This window comes from Pinus tabuliformis, chromosome 2_2 (genome assembly GCF_031772625.1).
Source record: "Pinus tabuliformis cultivar Carrire ecotype Pingquan chromosome 2_2, CPIR1, whole genome shotgun sequence".
In the NCBI taxonomy this organism is placed as follows: domain Eukaryota; kingdom Viridiplantae; phylum Streptophyta; class Pinopsida; order Pinales; family Pinaceae; genus Pinus; species Pinus tabuliformis.
Window position 1 is genome coordinate 1,184,039,682 of NC_142300.1, and position 27,111 is coordinate 1,184,066,792.

The 27,111-nt window shown below is 33.1% G+C and overlaps 1 pseudogene; it reads right to left on the reverse strand.

Moving 5' to 3' along the window:
* Window positions 1-26,246, reverse strand: part of LOC149197705 (G-type lectin S-receptor-like serine/threonine-protein kinase SD2-5) — a 137,100-nt pseudogene extending 110,854 nt beyond the window's left edge.
* Between the last annotated feature and the right edge of the window lie 865 nt (window positions 26,247-27,111).

Sequence of the window (27,111 nt, forward strand, 5' to 3'; positions counted from 1 at the left end):
ATGAAATATTTTTTGTGGAATAATGATCTCATATGGTATCAAGATGACTTATTATATGTGACAATTCATGTCCCAAACTTAATTTCCTTTTGGAATTGCACACCTTCTATAGGACGAAATTCAATGTTCTTGAAAAATTGATACATATGAAGAAGGAAGGTCTTAAAATTGACGATGAAAATTTTATAGTTGAATGTGTGATCTAACAATAGAATAAGGGAGATACAATCAAGACATTATGCTTTTGTTGATGCCTAGAAATGAGCAAGTGAACATTATTGAGATCAACCATTCAAGGCCCCAACCAGATATTTACCCATTTGGGGTGGTGATTCTAACTAGTATGTGGGCTTCATTGCCACCTAAACAATTTCTCCTCATAAGGAAACTTTCGTATATGATTCGATAAATCTAATGCATCCTATGTTGCTATGCATACAACATAAATAATTATTGGATCACTAATCTAAAACTAACTCCTCTAAATTATCTCAATTCAGAGAGGGAACAATCATAATCTCAACCAAGAGCAAGGTGAATGAAATGGGACTAAATCTAAGATGAAAATAAATTGATAAATAACATAAATAGTTCATATGATTTACAATAATTGGGAAATGTGCATATATGATTATCTAAATAAATAGTTACCAAAACCAAACAGATGCCTACTTAGATTCAAATATCACTCACAGAATTTATGGTTAAGATGAACTATTGCTTTTTAGAATTAGTTCATATGAAAAAAAAAGTAAGAGAAAACACAAGGATGCAATTAAAATTCTAAATATTTATCAGCCAAAACATAGGTTTACTCAAATTTATCTTTGAATTATGATCTAAATCTGACCAACCATGAAAATGAAGCTTTTCATTTTTTTAAATAACCATATAATTGCATAAAATTAATAATATTGCAAAACATGATACAATGAATACTAATTTAGAAATGAAATAAACCAAGATTAATTACAGGTAAAGGGTAACCACCAAATAACAATGCACAAAATTTGACATATGGTTACAAGCTTCATTGTTGGGTCCCTATAATACTAGTGATTACCCATTACTATTGTAGTTATACCCCTTATTAATATTGTTGTGCCCCTATTGCCCCCATATTGTTATTACTGTGCCCCATAGAATCCCTCTATTGTTATTTTTGTGGCTTTATATTATTATTATTAGGTCGGCTGGATTATATTGTGACTCCTTAGACTCCTATATATAGAAAGGAGGTTTTGTCATTTGAATCATCAAATAATTGTTCATTTATGTAATGTAAAAGAGGTTTCCCCCTTGAAGAGGCTGAATTCTAAGGCGTTGATCTATCTTTTCTATCTTTTCTTGAGTTGGTTTCATAACATTTGGTATCAAAGGTTTAGATTCTAGGGTTTCGCTGCTCCAAACAGGTCATCGTGGCATTTTCGCTATAACTTTTTTTCTGTGATGTTTCAGAAGTTTCAAAAGAAAACCCATTTGAGAAGAAATCGCGCTGAACCTCGGGTCCAAATTTCACAGCTTTTCGCGCTATATTTGCGGAGATATGATCTGAGGAAGTTGGTCTTTTTGCAAACTCCTGAATTACATTCCAAACAGGTGACCTGGGGAAAATCATCATAACTTTCTCTTTGGGGATCAGATTTAAATTTCGTCAGAAGGTACAGAAAGAGGACGGATTGTAGTTTCTTGTATGCATTTTTCAGATCCAAAGGTCAAAACAGTGACTCCTGGCACGTCGTACAAGTTCGCTATACTGAACTAGTCTATAATCAAGTCACTGTGGGAGATTTCGCATAACTTTTCCTTGGAGAATCCAATTTGGGTCAGAATTGTGGCATTAGAAAGAGGACATAGAGGGCTACTGCAGATCACAAATTCAGAACTCGATGATTGAAAAGAACAGAGATATATCAGAGGCAATATCGAGCTCCTACAAAGTGAAAAAAGGTGTGTAGATTTTCTTAAATTTTTGCTTAAGCTTGGTTTGAAAATTTATTTTGAAGGAATTCAAAAGGCATAATAGAGAATTATTATTGGTAACTGATGCCTCAAGGAAAGAAAATGCAAACACCTAGTAAGAAACCTAAAAGCTCTAGCATGACTCATGAAGAAGAAGAAGAAATGCTATATGATATATCAAAATTACAAAAACAAGTGCAACAAGTGTCACTTGCACAAAAAGCAACAGAATCTAAGATGGATGGTTTAAGGAAAGATGTAGAAGCTAAGATGGATGGTTTAAAGAAAGGCGTAGAAGCTAAGATGGATGGCATGGAAGCTAAGGTGAATGGCATGGACGCTAAAATTGATGGCATGGATGATAAGATGGAAGAATTGAAGATAAATATGAATAAGTTGCTACAAGAAATGGTCACTAAGGGTGAAAGGGTACTAAATGAAACTCATGATGAGAACAAACGAAATGTTAATCATGATTCCATAGACTCTAATGTTGGATCAAAGACTCACCATGTTCCAAAAATCGATATGAGGAAGTTTGATGGCAAGGATCCCGCCACATGGATATTGCAGATGGAGCAATTCTTCGATCTCAATAATGTGCAAAACACACAAAAGGTACGTATGGCAACTTTATATTTGGAACCAAATCAGTTTGTATGGTATCAATGGCTTTGCTCTCGTAAACAATTTATCACTTGGGCAATTTTTACGGAAGAATTGATAGCACATTATGAGGATACAAAAAGCAACACTTTTTTTAGCCAATTGATAAGTCTCAAACAAAAGGGTTCAATAATGAAGCACATTGAGGAGTTCCAAAAATTGAACATAAGGGTAAAAGATATTCCAGAGGAGCATAGGATTGATGTGTTCATAGGGTCTTTAAAGGATAATATCCAACATGATGTTCGCCTTTGGGAACCTGATTCATTAGAGAAGGCATTCAGGTTAGCAAGAAAAATGGAAAGCAAAATTATGGCAACCAGGAAGCATACCACTCACAAATATAAATACGGAAGTGTTGTTTCCCCTAGTCTTCCACAACCTATAAGGTTGACACCACAACAATTGGAAGAAAAAAGAGCAAAAGGGCTTTGTTACAGTTGTGATAGCAAATACACTAAAGGTCATAAGTGTGCTGAGAAGAAATTATTCTACATAGATTGTGAAGAGGAAGAAGAAAAGGAGCAAGAAAGGTCAAAAAAAGAGGATATACTCCAGGAACAAAGCCTAGATGAAGAACAAATAAATCCGACCATATCTTGTAATGCATTGGTAGGAATTACCACTCCTCAAACCATCAAGATAGAAGGACAAATCAAGAAGAAAAAGGTAATAGTGTTGATTGATTCAAGAAGCACCCACAATTTTATTCATTGTAAGGTAGCAAAAGAATTGAATTGCTTCCTATATCCAGCACTAGAGTGTCAAGTGATGATTGCAAATGGAGGAACAATAAATTGTTCTGGAAAGTGCCATAATATCAAGCTATCCATGGGAGAATATGTATTGACTAGCCCAATGCTTTCCATTCCAATGGGAGGTGATGATGTTGTACTAGGAGTCCAATGGCTAAAATCCTTGGGTACAATAGCTTTTAATTTTCAAGAACCTTTCATCAAATTTTCTACGGAAGGAAAGGAAGTTGAATTAAGGGGTATTGTAGGGAAACTAGGAAAGATAATCAGCTCTAATGGTATGACAAAGCTTCTAAAAAATGAGCAAAGAGGTGTAATTGCACAATTATGTTCACTATATGTTTCCACATCGGAATCATCTATTTCTCCAGATCTCAAAAAGGTCCTGGACAATCATTCCAAGGTATTTGAGACTCCCAAAGGTCTCCCACCTATGCGTGATCATGATCATGCTATTCATCTGATTCCAGGAAGTGTTCCTCCAAACATCAGGCCGTACAGATATCCCTATGTCCAAAAGAGTGAAATTGAACGTATGGTTGCAGAAATGCTAGAGGCTGGTATAATTCAACTGAGTCAAAGTTCTTTTTCTGCTCCAGTAGTATTGGTGCACAAGAAGGATGGATCATGGCGCATGTGTCTAGATTATAGGGAGCTCAACAAGCTCACTATTAAAGATAAGTTCCCGATTCCTGTCATTGATGAATTACTGGATGAATTGCATGGATCAATTTACTTCACCAAGTTGGATCTTCGTTCAGGATATCATCAAATCAGAATGAAGACTAAAGACATTCCGAAAACAGCATTTAGAACTCATGAGGGTCATTATGAATTTTTGGTCATGCCTTTTGGCCTTACCAATGCACCTTCAACATTTCAAGGTTTGATGAATTCAATTTTCAAACCATTCTTTAGAAAATTTGTGTTAGTATTTTTTGATGATATACTAATCTACAGCAAGTCTTGGAAGGATCATGTTGAACATGTTGACAGCGTGCTACAACTATTGGAGGAGAAACAATTATATGCAAAAAGATCCAAATGTTTCTTTGGAGTCCAGGAGGTGGAATATCTGGGTCATATTGTATCTCATGAAGGAGTTAAGGTAGACCCTAGCAAAATTAAAGCCATTAAGGAATGGAAAATCCCCACATCCATAAAGCATCTGCAAGGATTTCTTGGGTTGACAGGGTATTATTGCAAGTTTGTTAAGAATTATGGGAGAATAGCAGCACCTCTAACAACATTATTGAAAAAAGATGCATTTTCATGGACTCCGGAAGCAACAAAGGCCTTTGAACATCTTAAAGAGGCAATGTGCCAAGCACTGGTCTTAGCTACACCGGACTTCACAAAAACCTTTATTGTGGAATGTGATGCTTCAGGAAATGGAATTGGTGTTGTTCTAATGCAAGATGAAAGACCCATTGCTTTTGAAAGTCGTCCAATCAAGGGAAAGTTTTTAAGCAAAGCTATTTATGAGAAGGAAATGTTGGCAATACTCCATGCACTTAAGAAATGGCGACCCTACCTAATGGGAAGACACTTCAAGGTAAAAACGGATCATGATAGCCTTAAATACTTTTTAGAACAAAGATTATCCTCTAAAGAGCAACAAAAGTGGGTCAAGATGTTGGGTTATGACTTTGAAATCATCTACAAAAAAGGGAAGCAAAATGTGGTGGTAGATGCACTCTCAAGAAAGGATGAGGATGTGGAAGCATTGTTGTGCGCCATTTCTATTATCCAACTAGATTGGATAAACGAAGCAAGGGAGGAATGGAAGAATGACGAAGAAGTGTGGGCACTTATTCGAAAGTTACAACAAGATTCCAGTACGTCTGATACATTTAGCTGGAAAAATGATTTTTTATGGTACAAAGATCGCTTATACCTCTGTAAGAATTCCCAGCTAAAACAAAAGATTCTTATGGAATTGCACACTTCTCCCTTAGGAGGGCACTCAGGATTTTTAAAAACTTACCACAGGGTTAAGAAGGAAATTTTTTGGGATGGCCTTAAATCAGATATTCAAAATTTTGTGGCGGAATGTTTGGTTTGTCAACAAAATAAAGTTGAAACAATTAAGACACCGGGTCTATTACAACCTTTATCCATTCCAAGCCAACGTTGGGAGGAGGTTTCAATGGATTTTATCACAGGTTTACCCAAGTCTGAGGGAAAGAGTGTCATCATGGTGGTAGTTGACGGACTTACCAAGTATGCACACTTTTGTGCATTATCACATCCATTTAAAGCCAGTACAGTTTCTACTGCATTTATGGAAACAATTCAAAAGCTACATGGAAACCCAAAGATTATTGTAAGTGACAGAGATCCCATTTTCACTGGAAATTTTTGGACAAAATTATTTTCTTGTCTTGGTACTCAGTTAGCTCATAGCTCATCTTATCATCCTCAATCTGATGGGCAAACTGAGATAGTAAACAAATGTTTGCAAGGATATCTTCATTGCTTTGTATCTGATAAACAGACACAATGGGTCAAATGGTTGGCTCTGGCTAAATGGTGGTATAACACTTCCTTCCATACAACAACAAAAATGACCCCATTTATGGCACTTTATGGGTATCAACCACCATCCATCACATCATATTTAAGAGAAAATTCTAAGGTTCAGGTAGTGGAACATCACATCGAACATCAACAACAAGTCCTCCAACTCTTAAAGGATAACCTCGTGTTGGCACAGAATAGAATGAAACAACAGGCAGATCAACATCGTAGTGAAAGAAGTTTTGATGTAGGTGATTGGGTATTCCTACGGCTACAACCATATAAGAAAATGTCCCTCAAGCAAGCTAAGAAGGATAATAAATTATCACCAAAGTATTATGGTCTGTACAAGGTGTTGCAAAAGATTGGTACTATGGCATACAAATTGGAGCTTCCTGCAGCTTCTCGATTGCACCCAGTTTTCTATGTTTCATGTTTAAAGAAGGTTATAGGCGACAAGCTCCCAGTTCAATCAATATTGCCAGAACTTGACGAGGAAGGAAAAACTATATTGGAATCGGAATCAGTCACAGAAACAAGAACTCGACAGCTACGAAATCGATCAATTTCTGAGTATCTCATCAAGTGGAAGAACTTATCCGCTGAATATTCCACATGGGAGGATGAGAATTTTATGCAGAAGTATCCAGAACTACTCAAGCATTGAGGACAACGCTTTTTTGAAGGAGAGGGGCATGTTGGGTCCCTATAATACTAGTGATTACCCCATTACTATTGTAGTTATACCCCTTATTAATATTGTTGTGCTGCAATTGCCCCCATATTGTTATCATTGTGCCCCATAGAATCCCTCTATTGTTATTTTTGTGGCTTTTTATTATTATTGTTAGGTCGGCTGGATTATATTGTGACTCCTTAGACTCCTATATATAGAAAGGAGGTTTTGTCATTTGAATCATCAAAGAATTGTTCATTTATGTAATGTAAAGGAGGTTTCCCCCTCGAAGAGGCTGAATTCTAAGGCGTTGATCTATCTTTTCTATCTTTTCTTGAGCTGGTTTCATAACATTCATACTACAAGAGATTTCAATGTGTTTTTTATCCCCAACATCACCTCTCTGGTCCGTTCCTGCAAGTCCCAAATTCCCTCGCAAATTAATTTTAGGACAATGTAAAGTCTCTTCGATTTTTCCAGAAATAGGAATGCCCCTTTTGGGATCACCAAATCTCGTTTCTAATTGAATTAAAGAAAAGGTACATTTGATTGTATATTCTAACAACATAATTGAAATAGAAGTAAAGATCCATTCTATGATTTTCAACCAATTAGGGGCATAAATCTTGAACGGTGTTGGTGCAATTTATGAATCGTGAATGACTAAGCCTTTACGTGCATGAACAAACAGACAAATTTAATCAATGAAGAAAAATAATTTTGCCAAAAAGAAATATTATCATGAAACATATATTCTTGGTTTTATTGTTTTAAATGGCTTCACGATTTGGATACCAATATATTTTCCATAATTTTGCTCAATCTCCAGAATGTTTCATGCTTGATTTTGAATTCTAAAACTTAGTATTCATTCGAGGAAAATAAACTCAGTGGTTTCATGCTAAATTTGTGGGTATTTTTATCTTTAATAGTTTTGGCATTTAGTTTATATATTTTACAAACATAATGTTTCCATATTTTTCTCTTAATTTCTAGCTTTCTAATGAGCTATCTTGCACCTAATTTGGTTCCCTGTGACTCTAAATATAGCCTTAAAAAGTCGACACTTAGCCATAGTTGATCAAATTTATGGATTAACATTGGACTTTGATTTATATCTCAAAAACATGGTACCACATGCATGGTAGGGAAAAGGTTTGGAGGGTTTATACTATTTTACTTGTATACCATGCTTTATGTGAAAACAGGGAAAAGTTATGACGAAAGGTGTGTGTGCCAATATCCATTAAAACAATAATAATTAAATACAAAATCAAAAATAACTCACTTTGATCCTCGTCAATTAAATAAAACAAATAGAACCTTCAATAAATAAAACCAATAGACAAAAAGAATCTTCCTCCTCGGTCAATCAATTAAATAATACAAATAGAACCAAATAGACAAATAGAACCTTCCCTGAATCAATTAAATAATACAAATAGACAAATAGAACCTTCCCTGAATCAATTATATAATACAAATAGACAAATAGGACCTTCCCCGAGTCAATGAATCAATTAAATAAAACAAATAGAACCTTCCCCGGTCAATTAAATAAATAAAACAAATAGACAAAAAGAACCTTCCTCGGTCAATTAAATAAAACCAATAGAACATCCCCAAACAAATAGAACCTTCCCCGGTCAATTAAATAAAACAAATAGAGCATTCAAATAAATAAAACAAATAGATAAAAGGAACCTTCCTCAGTCAATTAAATAAAACAAATAGAACATCCCCAAACAAATAGAACCTTCCCCGGTCAATTAATTAAAACAAATAGAGCATTCAAATAAATAAAACAAATAGACAAAAGGAACCTTCCTCAGTCAATTAAATAAAACAAATAGAACATCTGCAAACAAATAGAAATAGAACCTTCCCTGGTCAATTAAATAAAACAAATAGAACATTCCCCTTCCTCGATCCTAGGTGAATTTGGAAATACATCCATGAAAAGTCAATTAAATAAAAAAACCTTCCTTGGTCAATTAAATAAAACAAATAGAACCTTCCCCGATCCTAGGTGAATTCGGAAATACGTCCATGAAAAGTCCCAAGGACCCGGGGACCTAGATTTTGACGGCCCAAAAATATTCCAACCACTAGATGAAAAGTCCCAGGGACTCGAGGACTTGGATTTTGACAACCCAAAAATAATCCAGCTACTAGATTTAAGAAAACTCAAAATTTCAGGCCACCGGATTTTGGAATCAATTAAATAAAACAAATAGAACCTTCCCCGATCCTAGGTGAATTTGGGAATACATCCATGAAATGTTTCAAGGACCAGGGGACCTAGATTTTGATGACCCAAAAATAATATAGCCACGTGTCAATTAAATAAAACAAATAGAATCTTCCCCGATCCTAGGTGAATTTGGAAATACATCCATGAAAAGGATTTTGACGACCCAAAAATAATCCATCCGCGAGTCAATTAAATAAAACAAATAGAACCGTACCCAATCCTAGGTGAATTTGGAAATACATCCATGAAAAGTCCCAGGGACCTTGGGACCTAGATTTTGACAACCAGAAAATAATCCAACCACTAGATTTAACCAAACACAAAATTTTAGGCCAGCAGATTTTGGAAAAAATATAATAAAATAATAAAAATTGAAATAGAAATAAAAATTAAATGGATCCACATCACTTGCTTAGTTAGCATGCTAAGTGAAATTATATGCCACATGGATCAATGTGATACATCATTTTCTTAGTCAATGTGTTGAGTCACATTGCTATGTTATGATTCCATGTTATCAAAACATGGTAATAATATAAAACTTCAGAGGCCAATAACTTTTGCTCTAAGAGTCAAAATGAAACAAATTTTATGAATAGAGGGGGATGATGGAAATGTAAAAATTAGAAAGTTATGAAACCTATGAATCACTAAAAATAACAATCCAAAAGTAAACTAAGGTAATATTTTCAATGTTTATATGTGGGACATTTATCTTTTCAAAAAAATTAAGGGGAATTTTTAAAGCCTCAACAAATGGCAATACACTAGGATGAAGCAATTATCTTTATTGCTAATATAATCGGGCTTAGGTTTATTAAAATACAGGTGATAGGTTTCACAAAATTTCTAAACAAAGAATCATATTTTTTGGGTCCCTCATAAGACAAATCAAATATAAATTCTAAAGGTTTGAGCACTTGATATCTACTTAATCTTTAAATAATGAAGAAATAATAGGAAGATTTATTTTACTTTTTTCTAATACTATTGAAAATAAAAGGTTACAACCATGGAGTTTTATGATCAGTAAACATTTATTAGGTGTATATTTTATCTATTTTTCTTTACATTGCTTCATTATCCATGAGTGTCCAAAGTCATGATGAATATATCACAGTACCATACAAGCATAGCCCCATTGCAAGTGAGAATCCATTGCCCCAATGAGTTTACTCATACTTCCCTCACTAGCAATGCTTCCGACTCTCTTGTATTTAAAGTCCACCATTTAGATTTGATTAATTGAGAAATACAATGTGTAATTGGGTGAAGAGAGAGGGGTGGTACTAGTAATGCTCTTATATAAATTTTGAAAGAAATAAACTCAATACTTTATAGGTTTATCTCCGAAATATTTCTCTTAATATATTAATGTAGAGGATTTATATGTGGTGGGATAATGTATGGGATTCAAGGTAAAATACTAAGGTAGATTCCTTATTCGATTAAAAATGAATAATAGTATCTGAGATCTATTTTAGTGTTCCTCCATAGTCACTAATCAATGCAAGAGAATGAGAACTTAACAAATATTTTTTAGATAAGTGAAACCCAATTGCATTGATACAGTATAGATTTCATAGATTTCATTTGTGTTTCCTTGAAATGATTTCCCATATAAATCTTGAAAACATCATGAAATCAAAAGCAAAACAAAGGAAATATTAAAAATTATTGACATAATCTCAAAGGGCTATGAAAAGCAAGGCCATGGAAATGCGTATAGATACCTCATTTATGATGCAAGCAATTAAAATCATGCTAACAAAGTTTGGAAGTGCAAAAAATGAAAAACGAAGATACAAAAAAGTCTAAAATTCTATTAAAATAATGCATTAAGGTAGGCCGTGAATATAACAAAATATTAATCAACACATATCTTATTATATCATAATTTTAAAATGGAAAGGGATAAGTAGATCATCACGGAAATATTGAATGTACATTTAAACTCTTCATAAAGTATAAAACATTTTGTATATAAATACCTTCTTTTCTTTAAATTAAGATTTAAAGAGACTTTGTTGTTCATGCCGTGTATTCAAAGAAAATAGTATAATCAACAATTAAAATATTGCATGAACACGTCGATGAAAGTGGAAGCCAAATCGGAAACCACTTGCAAGCATTTCCAACAATCTTCAAATTAAAATTATTGCAATGATAGTGGTAACTAACTCTAAGGACACCAATCTTTTAGAGGCATCTACTTACAGTTTTGTAGGCTCCAATCTGTTACGAAGATGAGGACACCGATCCTCGGTAATCTATAACATGTCTATAACTCAACTATCTTGTTTGTTCAACATCGTAGAGATAGGCCTCCACAAATTTCTCTCTTATCATTTTTAAAGGATTTCTAATCATAGTGAAATTACAAAGAATATCCTTAAAATTCATTTGTTTATTCCTCTCAATAGTCTCCTCAGCTTAAATCTTGAGCCTATTCGGATCTGATTTTGGTCCTAAAACAAGGTTGAATTAAAGCCTATTCAAGCTTTCTCCAAGACCAAGGACTTAGTATCCTAAAATCTTCATGTGCATTGCAGCTTGGATTGCTCCAAGGCCATGAATTAGACTAAAAAAAATTACTCTGAATTATCCGTAAAATAATGCCAAAATAACTTCTTACAACTCAAGTAGGAGAAACACTTTTCTCTTCTGAAATTTATTCACTTTCATTGACCTTTTCTTGTCTAGGTTCATAAGGAATGAACCTTATACATGTTTCTTTCTTCCCCAAGATCAAGATAGAATAAGTAGCTTCTAGTGCAAGTTTAGATCTCCTCCACATAACTCTTGTTTATAACACTTTTGAGGCATGTAAGATAGGGGTTGACATTAGTGTCAACTTGTGCAAATGGTAATATATATATATATATATATATATATATATATATATATATATATATATATGTATCTATCTATATATATATATATATATATATATATATATATATATATATATATATATATATACCTTAAAAAATCCATTACTCCTCAACCAGAGTTAGGAAGTGTACCATCCATCATTGGAAAGATGTTAGAATATGTCAATTTATTAGGTAATGTTTACTTCCATCCGGACTTCCTTTAACATCAATACCAACCTTTTTCAACAAAAATATAATGTTAAAAGATTTCCCCACACTAACATATTTTCTCTAAATTCTCCTCCATAGAAAAAAATTAACTTGTGATAAACTTCTCTTTAGGGGTTATGTTGGTCTCTCACTCTGTTTCTTATGTTGAACTAGTTAAGAAAACTATGAACATATTTTCCAATCTTCTTTTATGGCCCAAGATTTTTAGAGCTAGTCCTTCAACCTCTTTACACAACATTTTCAACTAGAGACTTTCCACCTAGAAATGATCATTAATTGACCTCTTTCTGACTTCTGCAATCCTATTCTCAATAGAGCTTGGTTTCTTAAACCTGGCTTTGTCCTTTGGATTCTTTGGTAAGAATGCAATCAAAATATCTTCTGCAACTAGTAGAATTTGAACCTCTCTATTTGGAACAACCTTCCTCATAATCTAAAATAAATCATTTGTATATCCAATTGGTTGGTCAAAAACAAGAAAGTCCAATATCCTAAGGAAACTATTCGCACAACTATCAATCTGGTCACTTTCCATTCTCAACTCCTACCTCTCCCTCCCTCATTGTCTCCCTCCTCCCCCTTGCACTGGTACTCCCCTACTCTTAATATTGTCAAACTAAACTTTGATTGTGCTGCCAAGGGAATCCCTGGTCCTGTAGACTACGGGGTACTCTTTTGCTAAAACAGAGGAGAAACCATTTATCTATAATTTGGTTATAATGGCCACAATAGTAATAATGAATCATAACTCAACGCTCTTCAAATGGAGCCTAGAATTAACTCCACCCTCAATTTCTCTCGCCTAATCATCAATGGTGACTCTCGTCTTGTTATTTCCTTGATTACTAAGCTTGTCTATGGATCCTCCTATGTTATAATGGCCAAAATATGGAGACTTTAAATCACTTTAAATCTCATTGAGCAATTCCTTCCTTGAAACTCTCTTTCCATTCACTTACATATTCACAAATCAATTATTGATTCACAGATCGATTAGCTAACGAAGGTTACTCTATGAACAACCATTCTTCTTCCTTTACATGTTCCTCATTGAAAAGGGAATGCCAATAAATGGTGACTGAAAATATCAGCATGTCGATAGAGGTGTCAAGCAATGGAATAAATGTAGTTGGACTATAATTGTGTTTTCATTTACTTTCATGCTCAATTTAATTTTCTTGTCAACACAGACTATGTAGTTCAACTAGGCTATTACTTTTTCTCTTGTTGCTCATCTCCGTTGAGTGGAGCAACAAATTGTTTTAATCTCTCTTTTTCATGGACTCTCCTCTAATTTTGCAAGTTCTTGACTCTCTACTTTATTGCCTCTGGATTGATTTCGAGGGCAGCATGCCACATAGAGTAATTTTGCTAAACTTATGTAAATATTTCTAATTTTTTTTTGGTAAGTTCGGCAACAATGAGGCAACATCATGGGCATGTCCAAAAATAACACTTGAATGGGGCAGAAAATTGAACCAATATCTTAACATCTATGAGTGCCTTAACAGTACACCGGAGCACGCTTATCAAAGATTACATAGACATATAAATATTTTCTATTACAATACAAAAACAACTTAAAAAAACAAATCTCATATTATATTCATATTGAAATAAATAACTTAGGTTTTTAAATTTTTGATTTTCGCATTTAAATTTAACCATATTTTTTTATTAAGTTATAATTTTTAATTATTTAAATTTTTTTATTTAATACCTAAGTAGCTTTAGTATCCTTAAATTAAATAAATTTACCACATTCATATTAAATATATTTATGTGATTCCAAGAAATACAACGCAAAGGAAAATTAAGACCCGACACACAGATATACACACACACGGAGAAAGGCCGAAACGCAACGGCATAACTAAGTGATGTTCAGTTCATTAAAGTCATATATATAAACGAAGAAAGCCCAAAGCACAATGGCAAAACTAAGTGATTTTCGGTTCATTAAAGTGCATCCCACATGTACATTTTCAGTTCTGGTCATAGCCATCACGAACCTATATCCGATGATAATATGCTTAATCACGCAAACTCTACCTCATTGACACGCCTCCTATGATGATAGATGTGGGTAATCACCCATATATACATGCCTACTTTGGTCATATATATTGTAGTGAAGCTGCATATTTGTACCAAAATAATTGGAATCTATGGTTAATAAACGTCCAACCGGAGATGTGGTTGAGACACAGCTCATTGATGGCTGTAGAATAAAAAGTTTGTGTTCGACATAATTTCATATATAAGCCTATACTTTCTCTATGTCTAATCATGGAAAAGAACCCTGGAAAAAAAAGGCAAAGGAGGAAAGGTTTCAATTACATATCACTATAACCGAATGTGAGTTTTATTAGAGTTTAAATTTGAATGGCGGGTCTCAATTTAATTTGAGGGACATATATTTATGCAATTTTCTATAATGAGAAATTTTAAAAATAAAATAATTTTAATTAGCAACAATATATTATTTTTATATTTTATTTTTAATTAAATTTATTTATATCAGATAAATTAAATTCTTAGAACTATATGGTCGTACAAGATATTTGAAATTGCAAATTTACCTAATAACAAATTTTATAAATTGTATTATTTATTTGTCAAAATGAAATAATACATTATGTCTCCAAACAAGGTGTACTTGAATGCTTTTTCCGATCATGTTCCATGTATCTCAAGTCATACAAAACTAATAACTACAATTATACAAGTATAACAACTAAAATTATACATTACTCTATGTATTTAATATCCAAATAGCAGAAATAGACTAATCCCATCATCAAACTTTTTCATTTTGTTATTTTTTTTTTATTTTTGTCTTAATGTTTTATCTCTAACAAGTGGAAATAGAAGGCTCCTATTTTTTCAAAATCCTGCATTTCTCTATTTACCATAATGAAAATTTGCATTAGCACTGTGGATCTATAATTTAAAGCAACAAGAAAAGATGTATAGAAAATGTAGGAATATAAGAGAACCTAGTTACACTGTAAATTGAATTGAACCAATATTTTCCAGGAAGATGAAAAGTGAAATACAAGCCAATTGCAGTAGGTTACTTGTTCATCATCACATTTATGGAGTGTTACGCCATACACCAAGGTTTCAGTCTATATTTCATAGGCCCCACCTAGATGCCATGAGGTTTAAAGGGAAATTATAGCATGCCTATTTTGATTTTCTTTTGAGGTGGACATTGATCCATCACTAAGGTTGAGGTCTATTGTGTTAATCCATCCACAATGGTTTCATTCTAGATGTGGCCTACACCAATGTATGGAATAGGTTTCAATGGGAAGATAAGTCATTTGTTGATTCTGATTTCACTAGTCAAGTCAAAAGAGCGAAATCAAAATGAACTGTCAACAAGGGTTCCATTAGTGGCATTGTTTTTCCTACAAGGATGTCATGAGTTTTGAAGAGATGAAACCAAGTGCTAGTCCCAAGCTGTAGTTTCTTAGGTTTTATTTTAACCAAAAAAATGAAATATATAAGAAGGCATAAATGAGGTGAGAGCTAAGAGTCAAAGCAACATCCATGGTCTGGAATATCTATCGTGACTAAACTTGTAGTTGAAAATTGGTTGACAAATATTTCCCTGAATCTACGGGACTTGTGGATTGGACTCAGGGGTGTCGTCAAATAAGAAAAATAACCTTGGTTCGGGCTCCACCTAGACGTTCAAGTGAAGCTGCGGACTTTCTTTCGAATCTCCAACCATGTTTTTCCCAATAAACACCTACCCATTTTGGAACATGACCAACCTTTCATGGCCTCTGTCTAGGTCTAAAGGAACTAAGAATTTATCCAACACCTTTCATACTGAAATTCAAACCCTTACAGGCTCTATGAACCATAATCTCGAGCCATGGATTCAAAACCCTGAGGCAAGAATTCTTGGAAAGCTTCACTAGCTCGAAATGCTCCAGATGAAAGCACACTACCAAGTTCTGGACATTTTGGGAAGGAGCGTTGACATAATTGAGAGGAACCACTGCTATCTAGACCGAGAATTTATCAAATTTAATATCGAAAAAAAAAAAGGAAATCTTTAAGAATGAATGCCTCCTCTAGTGGGTTTGGAGGCCACTAAGATTCTAAATTCCAAACCCCTCACCAAAATCTTCACAAATGGGCATGGATTCATTTATACCAAAAAATAATAATCTTACATTATCATCATATTGAATCCTATTGAACACACATGGTCTCGAGGCTTCGCAAAATCGACTCTCTTAGAGATCTATGGTTGTTTTTTCCCACATATATACATGCAAAAATACTTTTCCAAGATGACCTATCTAAGTAACCAGAGAGTCGGTTGTCACACAGGCTTGAGGAAAAGGACTATGTCACCAGTAACTCTATATGTCAACACTACCTAATGTAAAAAAGAAACTCAGATTACCTACATTTGTTTCCCATTGGGCCATCACTTCATCACCTCACAGAATAATATATTCTCACTGCCCTCCTACTATAAAAAAATAATGATGACACACCGACAATCCAGACCATCATTTATCTCTCACCTTTGTACCAAAGCATGTGCCAATTCCATTGATTCATTCAATTAAATCCGTTTAGCAATCACCGTAACATTATGTAACCCATTGCATAAAGAATATGCTGAAAATTTGGTATTTACATAAATAAGTACTCTAAAATCTTTAAGTCGCTAAAATGATTTTAGAAACAAGAACAAGAAAATAAGGGGATATCTAACAATTTAACTTGCAGCCCTTCACCCAACATTTTTTTATATATATATATATATATATATATATATAAATACCCTTTTTGCACGCCTAATTTTCGCTTTGCAAGTATTTAATTTTGACCCCTGAGATCTATATCCCAAATCCATCAGTCATTCTCAACTTCTTATTGCTTTCTATTATGTACATGTTTGAAATATTTCCCTACGATGAAGGCTATACAAACACAGCCAATGATCCAGAATCATGATATGTGAGTTAACGTGGAAAAGTTGTACTTCTACATGACACCAGAAGTACATAAAGTATGTTTGTATGTTGTTTGTTGCTTTTGCATGGAATAGTAGGAAGATATCAAGATCATTAGGAAGACACTATAGTCCTTTTCTCCAATATTTTTCAAATCATGTGGCCCATACGACATTTACATCCATCATGAGTACAATAGTTGGCAATGTAATGTTTGTAGTCTGTGGAGTTAGAAGTTTGTTCTCTAGTTGTTTTCAAATTTTGTGTGAGATAGATAATATATACTATTATAATGAAGGATCTTGTTGATAAATAAGCTCAATTCGAAAATAAATGGGAAAGGTTAGTGAGGGGAGCTACTAAGGATATTTTGATCATTTGAGAAGTTTGTGTAGTAATTTTTTAGTTCTAGTTGTTGGAGTTTAGGTGGATAATGGGATCTTTAAAGGGGTTAGAGTACAACAAGCTTCACATTCTGTTGGTGCCCTTTCCAGGGAAGGGTCATATCAATCTAATGTTGTAGTTTTCCAAGATTCTCTCCTCCAAAAATCTACAGGCCACCTTTGTGACAATGTAGGAAAATCGTAAGTGGGTGTTACAATCATAAGACATGACATCCAAAGCATCAAAGAAGTGTGGGGAAGTTTGGTTTGAGACAATCTTAGACGAGCTGACTTCAGATTCCACTCAGGGTGACGTGGTGATTGTGTCGGCCATGTTATACAAGATTGGAGGATTGATGTTGGGAAATATGATAGAGAGGCTCAACACTGAGGGAAACTGTTAGAGAATGAAAAACATGGAGTAGACTTATATTCTCAGTATCCAAAATCTATTAAATAGATTACATTGGAGACATCAACATGAATGACTGAACTTGAACTCAACTAAATTGGACTAAACTCTAATTGACTGTGACACTTGGATAGAAAATTGTGACACCTAATAGGTGGTTGGAATTAGATTCTCCAAAGCCCCCCCTAATTACAACCACAAAATTTTAAGGTAAGATGCCTGATGTTCTAAGTCGTAGCTAGTCTTACAATTTAAAAGAAAATGGCATAAAAAAAATTTCCTTTTCTTCCAGATGTTGTAGCCTCTAATTTTTTTTCAACTTTTTCTTTTTGTTGTAGGCTTTAAATTTCAGATTCTTCATTCGGTGATGCAGATCTTCCATAGTTCTAGTCTGTCTAAGTCTGTTCTTGATTTCTTCAAAATTCGGCTTGTAAGTGGACTACTGCCACATGTCATTCTCTATAGCGTTCTTCTCATCATCAATATTTTGTTGTAACATAAGTTCATAATACACTTTCATCTCTTTAGGGCTCCAATACATGAAAATTCCATTAATGTTTTCATCATCCATGTTGTCTTCAACATTCATTTTTGCAACTTCTATGTAGACTTTATTAAGGCATGGTGTTGCAAGCCATGCTTCAAGGAACTTTAATTCTTCTTCATAATTTGTTGCTTCTTTTTGGTTTTTGCTAACATATACATACTCAAAATCAACATTAGGATTACGAACATGTGCATGATCATATTCTTTCTACTCTGCAATGAGAGATTTCACTTCGTGTGCTTCCTTATCTTCCTTTGTCGCTTCCACTTCTTTACTAACCCGTGTTGCTGTAAACATGTTGTCTTCCACTTGGTTTTTAGTGTCAAGTGGGCTTCTCTCATCGAATAGCTTCATGTCGATATGATGTTTTTGTTGCATCGTCTACAACCATTCATATTTAGCCAATTGGTCTTCATCAAACTTAACATCAACAAATTGAATTGGTGGATTCACCATAACATTGGTTGCTCCAATGACAACTTCATTTTCATCAACAAGTATTGTTGTTGGATTCACCAAATTATTATCCACTTATGGTTGTGCATAATGGGATTCATGAGAATCTACATGCTCCTTCTCTGTTGCTTCTCCAAATTATTCACAATCATCATTCACTTGTGGCTAACCAAAGTGGGATACACTAAACACTTTGTTATGAAACTAGCTCACAAAAAGATAGAAAAGATAGATGAATGCCTTAGAAATAAGTCTCTTCGAGGGGGCAACCTCTTTTACATTACACAAATGAACAATTCTGGATGATAAAGATGATAAGACATCCTTTCTATATATAGGAGTCTAAGGGGTCATAATATAATCGTAGACGACATAACAATAATAATGTAAGGGCACAATAATAACAATAATGGGCTTCTATGGGGCACAATAATAACAATATGGGGACTACATGGGCACAAAAATATAATAAGGGGGTTGTACTAATAACAATAAGGGGTTACACTAGAAGTATAGGGACCTAACATGCCCCTCTCCTTCAAAAAGTGTTGTCCTCAATGCTTGAGTAGCTCTTGATGCTTCTGTATAAAATTCTTGTCCTCCCATGTGGAATCTTCAATGGGTAAGTTCTTCCACTTGATGAGATACTTTGGAATTGATCAATTTCGTAGCTGTTGAGTTCTTTTTTCTGTGACTACTCCAAGTTCCAATATTATTTTTCCTTCCTCGTCAAGTTCTAACAATATTGTTTGAATTGGGATCTTCTGCAACTTTTGAATGAGTGGCCACACTTCTTCATCCTTCTTCCATTCATCCCTTGCTTCATTTATCCAATCTGGTTGGATAATAAAAATAGCACAAAACAAGGCTTCCACATCCTCATCCTTTCTTGAGAGTGCATCAGCAACAAAATTTTGCTTCCCTTTTTTGTAGATGATTTCAAAGTCATAACGCAACATATTTGTGACCCATTTTTTCTGTTCTTATACAGATAATCTTTGTCCTAAAAAGTATTTACGACTATCGTGATCCATTTCTACCTTGAAGTGTCTTCAAATTAGGTAAGGTCATCATTTATTAAGTGCATGTAGTATTGCCAACATTTCCTTCTCATAAATAGCTTGCTTGAGATGTAGCCATAAAAATACCCAATCGCTTACATCAAAAATTCTTTCACTGCGATGTTGATCTGCCCGTTGTTTCATTCGATTCTACACCAAAGTGGTGTTATCCTTTAAAAGTTGGAGAACTTGTTGTTGATTCTCGATGTGATCTTTCACTGCTTCAATCATTTTCTTCTTGATATGTCCTTCTATCTTGAGAGTTTGAGGAGTCGTAATTTCTTCCAATGCATTACAAGATATTGTTGGATTCATTTCTTGATGCTCGATGTGATCTTTCACTTCTTGAACATTTTTATTCTTGATATGTCCTTCTATCTTGATAGTTTGAGGAGTGGTAATTCTGACCAATGCATTAAAAGATATGGTCGGATTCATTTCTTCTTTCTCGATGTGATATTTCACTTCTTGGACCTTTTTATTTTTGATATGTCCTTCTACCTTGCGAGTTTGAGGAGTGGTAATTCTTGCCAATGCTTTAAAAGATATGGTCATATTCATTTCTTCTTTCTCTGTGGTTTGTTCCTGGTGTATATCCTCTTCTTTTGATGTTTCTTGATCCTTTTCTTCCTCTTCTTCATAATCTATGTAAAATAATTTCTTGTGAGCACACTTATGACCTTTAGTGTATTTTCTATCACAATTGTAACAAAGCCCTTTTTCTCTTTTTTCATCAAGTTGTTGTCATGTAAACCTTGTAGGTTGTGGAAGGCTAGGAGAAAAAACACTTCCATAATTATAGTCGTGAGTGTTGGGATTCCTTGTTTCCTTAATTTCGCTTTCAATTTTTCTTGCCAACCTGAAAGCCTTCTCCAATGAATCAGGTTCCTAGAGACAAACCTCATGTTGAATGTTATCCTTTAAAGTCCCTATGAAGACATCAATCCTTTGCTTCTCTGGAATATCATTTACCCTTATATTCAATTTTTGAAAGTCCTCAATGTGCTCTGCCATTGAACCCTTTTGTTTGATATTTATCAATTGGCTAAAGGTGGTGTTACTCTTTGTATCCTCATAATATGCTATCATTTCTTCCATGAAAATTGACCAACTGACAAGTGCTTTACAAGAACAAAGCCCTTTATACCATAAAAATTGATTGGTTCTAAATATAAATATGCAATATGTACCTTTTGTAACAGTTGAACCTCATGTATATCAAAATATTGCTCCATCTGGAGTATCCAATTTACCAGATCCTTGCCATTAAACTTTCTCATATCACCTTTTCTTGATTTTAAGAACTTGATCTTGAAACGATTGTAACTCTGTAATTTTAGATCTCCAAGTTCTGAAATTGTGTCATGTAGTAGCCCTCCGAGTCCTCTTTATAACCCTGCAAGTTTAATCAGAATTTGATTCTCCAAGAAATAGTTATGCCCAATCTCATAAGATGACCTGATTATAAAATGTTTCAGTAGAGAAAACTTGTACGACGTGCCACGTGTCATTGTTTCGACCTTCGGATCTGAAAAGTATACACAGAAAACTACAGCCTTTGCTCTTTTTGTAACTTCTAACGAAATTTCAATTTGTGGCTCAGAGATAAAGTTGTGAAATTTTTCCAAGGTCACATGTTTAGAACGTAATTTGGGAGTTTGAAAAAACCCTAATTTCCTTAGATTATATCTCCAAAAAATATACCAAGAAAAGATTAGAAAGTCAGACCCGAGCTTCACCAAGAGTGTAGCTGAAATGGGTTTTACTTTCAAAATTTGAACCTTTTTAGAAACAATATTATAGCGAAAATTCCACGATGACCTATTTGAGATGAAATTTTGGATCTTGCAAAAACCCTAACTTCCTTAGATCATATCTCTGAAAACATAGCGATACAAGATCTGAAATCTAGACCCGAGGTTTAGAACGGTCGCTTCTTAAATGGGTTTTTTTTTTTAGCTTCTAAAACTTTGTAGCGAAAAAGTTATAGCAAAAATGCCACGATGACCTGTTTGGAGCAGCGAAACCCTAGAATCCAAATCTCTGATACCAAATGTTATGAAACCAACTCACAAAAAGATAGAAAAGATAGATGAACGCCTTAGAAATAAGCCTCTTCGAGGGGGAATCCTCCTTTACATTACACAAATGAAAAATTCTTGGATGATACAAATGATAAGACCTCCTTTCTATATATAGGACTTTAAGGGGTCATAATATAATCATAGCTGACATAACAATAATAATGTAAGGAAATAATAATAACAATAGTGGGCTTCTATGGGGCACAATAATAACAATATGCAGACTACATGGGCACAACAATATAATAAGGGGGTTGTACTAATAACAATAAGGGGTTACACTAGTAGTATAGGGACCTAACACACTTCATCTTTAATTTGATTACTCCTCATTTTACCAAAATTCTTCTCAAGGGTGTCTTAGGCCTCCTTGGTTGTTGGTGCATCTGCAATGAGGGGAAGAATGCTATCATCAACACATTCTTTTATCCATTTCATTACGAAGACATTACTTTTCCTCTTCGTTTCCAAATCTTTGAAAAGGATTTTGAACATTTCCCACTATCGCTTTAACCTTCTCAACCTCTTGGATTTTCCTATTTGTTAAGTGTTGACTGACTGCAAATCAACAAAAAAAATCGACTTACAAACATAATGGTTGTCTGTAATGAAAACATCTTTACAGTTGCTTCTCTGCTACTCCACTTCAATAAAAAAAAATAAGTCTAATTTTTTTTTTTTACAAAGGAAATACTTACATAAAGACTTTCACAAACCCTTTCTTTCAAAAAATTACAACCCTTTCCCATTTAAACAACACTCTTTACTTTTTTTAATAAAACCTCTTTAAAAAACACAATGAACCAAACCCTTTAAAAAAACATGTGAATTTTTTTTTTAAATCACTACCCTTGAATTCCTTACATAAGCACCTTTCCTTTTAATAACCAACTCCCTTTTTATAGAAAAAATAGCTTTGAATCACCTTTTTTTAATATAAAAATAAAATCTTAAAAAGTTCTTTTTTAAAGTCAAGATTTTCAAATTCAAGATTTAAGAAAACGTTGTTCAAAAAGCCTTATTCATACATAAGGTTGGAATTTGGATTTCTCTTTACCTATCATACAATTTTTTTTTGACGTTTTGAGTTCTTATGCTCCCTGTCAAGAAACGTTATGTTTAAAATTTTTCCCTTCAACAATAATGTTCTTACAATAAATTAACCCTTTACCAATAAATGCTTGATTATAAAATTACGCTTCAATAACATAATAATGTTAAATTTTCACATATTTATCATAAGGAAAAAAACAAAATGACCATAACACACAAATGACTTATTAAATCTCGAAAATTGGTTTGAAATTACATGGAACACTCACAATAAAGTCCTTGGAACTTGAAATAAAATGTCCTTGCCCTAGACATGCCATAGCATTTGTATATATGATATATGACTAAGGATATCTTATGAGACATATAAGATGACCAACATAGTAAAACTATTGAATGTTATCAATAAAAACTCAAAAGTAGATTAATTAATATGGTTTATGTTATTATTTACTTAATCTAATATATACTTGTGTATCTAAAGATAAAGTACATTTTACCATATATATTTTAGCATTGCTTTGGATAATGAGATATACACTAATGTTAACAAGAATGAATGCTTAGTATTTGAACCTTTTAAAAATTAAAAGACTAAAATTATAATAAATGGACATTGTAGATCTCTTAACATCATGTTATAGGATTATGTTATGATTTCCTCCACTATTACATTCTTAGAGAGAAAACACTTATAAGTATTAAATGTGGTAAAAGCATGCTCCGATCAAATATTTCCTTGTATTTATCACCAAAATTGTAGTAAAATCAATATATATAAACAAAAAAACCATTGTGTATTAAAGTAACATTGAATAAAACCATAAGAAACTCACTCTAAAAGGGCTCTATATCGTATCTAACTAGTTTATTTTTTAGACAAAAGAATTTCATTGAAAATTCAAAATAATTTTCACCTTGGTGTATTATTTAGAGACTATACCCTTTAATCTAACTTGTAGACATGTGAACTAAAAATTAAATATATTTAAATTATAATAGTTTGACAACTACAATTGTGGAGGTTTCAACAAAAAATGTTGAACATTTGAAACATGTTTATTTTTCTTATTGAAAGTATATAATCAATCCTAGGTAGAGTACTTGATGGTTATCCATTGCATATCTTTCAATTGTCATTTAAAAACAACAATTTATATTATACCACCAGAATATTTAGATTCCCAATAAGACTAAGTTCCATGCAAATTAGGAGATAATTTTTGACATTATCTAATATAAGGTTTGATATAAAACATAAATATATGACACCCTAAAAGGGCACAAGAACATACCACCAACGTACAGTTTTCAAATCCATCTAATAAGAGAAATTCATTTTACAACAAATTATTAGTTGTTTCAAACTGATGTCACAACTTACAAGTATCTAAATTCCATTGCTCCAATGATAATGTAAGCAAAGAAATGCCTCAAGTTGCATGGAAGCTATGCATTAAATCCAAATAAAAATGGAGATTGGATATATGTGCAAAAGAATCTCCTCATATTTAAATGCATCTTGAGAAACATAAAGGGAAAGATGTTATGCCATAGTAGCAAAATGCTCCAATCTAAATGTGTCACATCTTTTACTACATTTTTAAAAAGGTTGGTAAGATGTGGGCCACCTACGTATATGAAATGTAAATGGACAAAAAATATAATCAACATCTCATTCTCCAATATGTGGTGTAGTGGGGACTTCAATATTATAGAACTTTATTCTTTTAAGATTAATTTGACATAAAAATGCAATACTTTAACTTTAATTATACTGGATAAAAATATATCATGTTGGACTTCAAATTTGTTTTGTCATAAACATGTTTATGCTTTTGATTCTTTATATTTTTAATCTTTATCTATGTTTAATAGGTTTGGGATTAAAATAAATATATACTTTTTAAAATGATGGGGAGATAAGATTTGTCTACTCTTGTTTGCACCTAAACAAAGCAAGGTGCACTCTACAATATACTCAAATTTGGATTAAGCATAATGTGAATAAGTTAAATTAAGTAACATTATTAAACTTTAAAAAATTATAAATTAAGTTTACATTAAAACAAATATATCAAAATAATAAATAATTATTGTTTTTATAATTGAATTATCTTCCTTTCAAATATTTTAATAAAAATTTTTGCAGATTTGATCTTTCGCCACTTGGTAGATCGCTTAAAATGGATCTAAGTTGGTTTAATTATTAATTTTATCTTTTAATTTTTAATTTTATTTATTTATTTTTCTAATTTTATTTTGACTCAGACAAATGTTATAAAAGAAATTACAACATCTCTACCATATTGGAGAGCACTTTGCGCACAAATATTTTAGAAAAGAAGGAAATCCTCATTATCTTAAAATATATATTGTAACAAAAAATAGTATTTACATCAAAACAAATTTATTAAATGAAAAATTCATTACTCAAATACAATATTAAAAAATATCCCATTTAATTGAGATATGTTTTTTATTGATTATTTAATTTAGGGAAGTCTATCTAAATGTGTTAGAATGATTATTATTACTAATTAAATTATTTCTTATCCATTAAATAATTTTTCTAATGGTTAATTTTAATCAAAATCTAGGAGGGATTTTTAATTTTTAGAGTGCTAAATCCACTTATGCATTCAAAATTTATTTTAAATAACAAAAAATCACAAACTTGCTTGAAATTGTAATTAAAAGACACTAATTCTCATCATTATTCATATAAATATTTTAATTTAAATATAGTCAAAATTTAAGTTATGCTCCAAATCTTGCCTAGCAACACAAACATGAAAATCTTGCTTCAGATACAGCTCCACACAATCAATTATTCATTACTACTTGAAAATACCAATGTTCAAATAAATCACATTCGTTTTAAACCCAACATCCACCAAAAACCCAAAAGCAGTGCTCCTCGAGCTAATTTGCACAACATCCACCAAGAGCAACCAAATATCCACCAAAATTCCATTGTGCAATTTGGATGACAAAATAATGTGCAAAAACAAAGATAAAAGCAAGGGCGGATTTACTTTAGGTTTTCCTGGACGCCTCTCCTAGGATTTCAAAATTTCATTGAAGCGAGCTTAATTTGAAGCATGGTGTGGATGTAAAATTATCCACACACAAGAATTATCACTTACAATAGGACCATGACAAAAACCTACACCAAACGGAAGTCATTGAAAGGTGGGAGACGAACATTGCCAGAGACAGATGGATTGTCAGAGGCTGGACAAGTGGCCATATCGAGGAGAACAAGCGTCTGGAAACTCAGTATATTACCTTTTCTTTCTTCAATGGGTATTAACGGCATTTTCAGCAAAATGTTAACCTTCAAAAATAAGTTTTGAACAGTTCCAAACATGTCTAAAAATAGGCTTTAAAAATTTCTAACCATCAAATACGTTAAAAAAGCCTTATGACTAGAAAAATGCTCGTCAAATTCCATCCCTTACATCATACCAAGGAATTTTCTAGGCAAGCAATAAAAACTATGCTATAGGGTATTGAATGTTGTATATCTGTCACACTTCCATGATTAACACACAGTGCCATGGTATGATTTGCATGTATTATATGCGCACTAGCAAGATATGTATGATGCACATGAGACATGAACCATTAACAGCATATCCATCTATGATTCTGTACTCTAGTTTGTGAAAATGGAGAACGGAGTCATCTAACGAGGCGGAGGAATTGCTTAGATGGCCAAAAGTGGCCCGAATATGGGCAAAAACATTTCAAAAAATCTTGTAGAGGCAATGTTTGAATCATGTTTTTGATGGTGGAGATGGATTCAGCACCATCAAAAACGTCTAGAACACGTAAAATTTTGAAGTTTAACAACTATAAATTGGATTTACAAAAAGCCTTGCCGGATTTTCTCTAAATATGGCCGGAATTTCCATAACTTTCTGGGCAACTCCTCCGCCTCGTTAGACTACGCGATGGAGAATGGAAAGTCAATGATGGTTGGAGATTTCGTTTTGGAGGGAAACCAATAGATCCTATGCTATTGGGTATTTAATGTCTTTAAGACAGTATCTGACAGTATTGGATGCCATGCTGACCATTCCCACCATACATAAAACCATGCTATGCATTCGAAGATGCATCTGAGATGCGACAAGCTGAGCATGCATGTTACTCTGTGTTTTCCGATGGTTCCATTTTTC